The following is a 4,505-nucleotide window of genomic DNA, read 5'->3' on the forward strand; positions in this document are numbered from 1 at the left end:
GTAAAATTCGGAAGACTACAAGAATATGGAAAGAAAATATTCGTAAAAAAGTAGTTCTTACTCGAACGTAAATTCACAGAAAAAAGTATAAGAGCAGGGAAAGAGAAAAATTAGAAAAAGAGATGACGAAGAAGAGAGAGAAAGAGAGAGCGAGAGATAGGGAGAGAGAGAGATGAGGAATAAGAGATGTGGGAGTGAAGGCTAACACGTATCTGTTTTGTTGCACTGTTTGCTTTCTTTGAGAGTTACAAGTGGGATGGGAATAATAATAAGTTTAAAGAAATAGAGATACAACTTGAATGATTTTCGGACGATGAACTGTGTTTTTGATAAGGTTTATCAAATCTGCCACCCATCCTGTAATATTTATGTATCAACTAGTAATATATTGGCAAGCGATATGTATTGTATAACTATATCGATTTCCCTCAATATGATGGAAGAAGTATGGTCGATTGAATCGTATGTGATTTCTTTTTAAACCGATAACTGAATGTTAGTGGAAAACAGCAATAAATAAATATATAAAGACAAGTTAGATCGAAATAGTTAGATAATGAAATGAGTGGTGAAGAAAAAGGAGCGAAGGGAATGACTATACAAAAGGTTTTATGGAGAGAAAAAAAGACAACAGATAAGATATAGAATAGAAAGAGTTGAAGCATGGTTATCGATGTATGAGTGATTATACCACGGGTATTAAACAATATAGTATAGGAAATATCTAAATATTTGGAGAAAATTACAAAGATAAGCCTGGTAAGGCGCAATTTACAAGAAAATAGAACAAAGCAAAACCGTAACAAATATAGTGAGATGTAAAGCTTTAGCCCGGAAATGCATTCGTAGCCATATATGGGAATATTTACATTTTGCACAATTATCTTTTAAACCATCTCCATCTATGATGCTAAGTTAACGATGATAGCGAAAAGATGCGAGGTAGTTCATGTGATACATACACGTCATTTTCAACAAATAGGATGAAAATAGCGACTGTCAGTGATAATAACGTTGTTTGTTATTTACACAATTTGTGGTGTAAACATCCATAAAAAAAGCACGTCCAATTTTGAGCTCAATATTTCAAACTGCAGTAAGGTAGAATCGTTACCACGACGGATGAAATGCTGAGCGGCATATTATCTTTTCGAATATGTGATTTACCAAGACATTTTTATTGAGTTTAAAAATGATCTGGTGACGTGAAAATTTGGCATTATACTAAAAGGAGTATTGAACCATATGATTAGGTTTTTTTCTGTTCTTGCTGCAGCTATTTACAATGTTTTTGTGTGTGAGGTTAAAAAGTTTGCTTCACCACACGTGATTTTGGGTCCCGTCCCACTGCACAGTGCCTTGTGCAATTATCTGCACAACTATAGCCCCGGAATGACCAATACTGTGAGAGTGAACTTGTAGGCGGAGACTGGAAAAATTGTACACACACACACATATTTGTATGTATATGTATATATGTGTGTGTGTGAGTGCGTAAGCGTGTGTGTGTGCTTGCGTGCGTGCTTTTTGCTTGTCCTTCACCGTTTGTTTACATCTCCGTAACTTAGCGAATCATCAAAAGACGAGATAAAATAAGTATCGTGGTGCCCCAAAATGGTCTGAATCAAGTAAAAGCAAAAGAAACGTAAATTTTCTTTAAAGCAACTGGTTTTTTTTTCATTTTGTGCATCATTATAATTTCTAACGACGTAGTTGTAAGAGTCTTTTGCTTGTCAGAGGACATAACAGGTATTCATTTACTGATGCTGCAAATTATTTTTAAACACAGAAGTGAAGCAAATAATAGTCAGGTTGCGTTTTCTCTGTAAGCTGTATATTCAAGTATTTGAATTTAGGATTACATATACAAATGAACATTGATATCGTTGTAACCGTTAAACCTGAAATCAAACGCGAGTGCCATAGATAAAGGACGTTCCAGCTGTGATAGTGCCGTATTTTTCTTAAGTACATGAAACCCTGGATCATATCATTCAAAGTGTCTTCAGTTTACTAAGGCATGTTATGACCCGAGTGAGATTTAGCCATTATTTATAGCATAAGAGCCCTCTCAATGATTCGTAAAGTATTAATATTTAAGTACTAGCTTTCATTTTGAAGTTGAAATCATTAAAAGTGCAATGTGTTCGTTCCTAAGGCCATCTTGCTGGTGACAGTCTTAATATAAGACATGATCAGTCTAGAGTGTCTATAAACCACTGTTCACAAGAATTATTATTTTCTTCCCGTTGAGTTTACATTGAATAAAACCTATACTCAAAAACTGCACTGTTATCAAAACCGTTCATCGTATAATTCTGTGCCATAAAATGAATCCTGTCCATAAAATAAATATCAGTCACGTTCTGGTTTCGATGGTATTGTGTAACGCCCTCCCTTCGAAATTGCTTGCTTAATGAGAAAATCTAAAAGAATAATTATAGTTACTAATTTTGTTAGTTATTATTGCTACTATAGCCGTGTCGGAAAAAAATGATGACAGTTTTGCTAATGATAGAAAATGGCGCATCAATACAATGGGGAAAACCATTAATAATTGTCAGTAACCTCGCAAATAAATGTACATACACAGAATTGCAGCACTTGAAGAAACAGATACGATTGAAACATGTCGGTTGAAAATATCACCCACATAATGTATGTGCAAATACAAACACACACACACACACACACACACACACACACACACACACACACACACACACACACACACACACACACACTCACACACACGTATGTACACAAATGTATTATTACTATTATTATTATTATTATTATTATTATCATTATTATCATCATCATTATTATTATTATTATCATTATTATTATTATTATTATTATTATTATTATCATCATCATCATCATCATCATCATTATTATTATTATTATCATTATTATTATTATTATTATTATTATTATTATTATTATAACTGAGTTGATATCAAAATGCATTCTCGAAGTCTTCACTGGTCGAAGCTATTGATCGTTTTCTTTTTTTATTTGACAGATTTTCAATGGCGGACAAGAGAAAAGTCTGTCGTCGTAGCATTTCGTAACAGCCGACATACTATTTGTGTTCGTACTCGAAAGGCTGGCCTTGAAGAATTTGTGAAATCAGAAAGAAAACATCACGGACATTTCATAAATGTGACTGGAATCTTGTTTTTATTTTATTTTTAATTCTTTTACCGTTATTATATACAGCCACCAGATTTACAATAACACTAATGATAAGAATATTACTTTGAGAACAACGTCGGCTTTAAGGACGACGTCCATTATAGCGACAATAACAACAACAACAAAAAAAGAAGCCATTCCATAAACTACAGTAAACAATAATAATTATAGAGTTGCACATAAAACAACAACAACAATAATAAAAGCTCTGTAAAAGCGATTAAGAATTAATCAACAGCTACAATCGTAATGGTGGTAATGACGACAAGGATCAAAAATACGATGAGTATTTCCTTCCGATAACTCTGGGAGTAACGGTAACAGAGATAACAGCAGTAGCAGCAACAAGCGTAGTAGTAGTAGTAGTAGTAGTAGTAGTAGTAGTAGTAGTAGTAGTAGTAGAAGCAACTGCAGCGCAGAAGCAATAGCAGCAACAGCAGCCGCGATAATTACTGTGATGGTGGTGTTGATGATAGCCAGAATAGAGCGTTCGATTCCCTAATTACCACCACCACCACCAACAACAACAACAATAATAATAATAATAATAATATAGGGGCAGCTAGGATACTTAAGAGGGTTCTTGGCATTTAAGGTTACTTCTTGTAGCCCGATGCTAGGAATTTTTCTTTTCCAAAAGTTTAATCTGTTGTGTGTATACTACTACTACTACTACTACTACTACTACTACTACTACTACTACTACTACTACTACTACTAATAATAATAATAATAATAATTTTATGTTACTTTGACCTGAGAACAAGTTTCTTATAGTTGATAGTTGAGAGTGATATATCAGTGAAGTGACGAATGGTAAAATTCTCTTCACCTCGAGTCTAATTCATATTGCCGAAATTCTTCTACTCTTTTCTATCAACTCTATACAACTTGCTTTAAGGTTATAGTCAGAGTAACGTGTAAAAGCCGTCTAATATAGGGTCAGTCCTTTATCAACTCTTCTATATAGATTCGACATTTTAACTCAAAATATTTTTTAAAAATCACTCGGAAGCATTCTCTAACTCCCTCTCTCTCTCTGTCTCTGTCTCTCTCTTTTCTCCTTTCGTCACGTTCTCTTTCTTTCCCTCGCTCTCTTAACTAATTCAAATCACTCGCACTTCCCTCTATAAATCATACAATTTATTCTTCTCACTTTCCCCTCTCTCTCTCTCTCTCTCTCTCTCTCTCTCTCTCTCTCTCTCTATCTATCTATCTTTCCATCTATTATTTACAAACACATACATACATACATACATACATACATACATACATACATATATATATATATATATATATATATA

The sequence above is a fragment of the Octopus bimaculoides genome, chromosome 10 (genome assembly GCF_001194135.2).
Source record: "Octopus bimaculoides isolate UCB-OBI-ISO-001 chromosome 10, ASM119413v2, whole genome shotgun sequence".
NCBI lineage: Eukaryota > Metazoa > Mollusca > Cephalopoda > Octopoda > Octopodidae > Octopus > Octopus bimaculoides.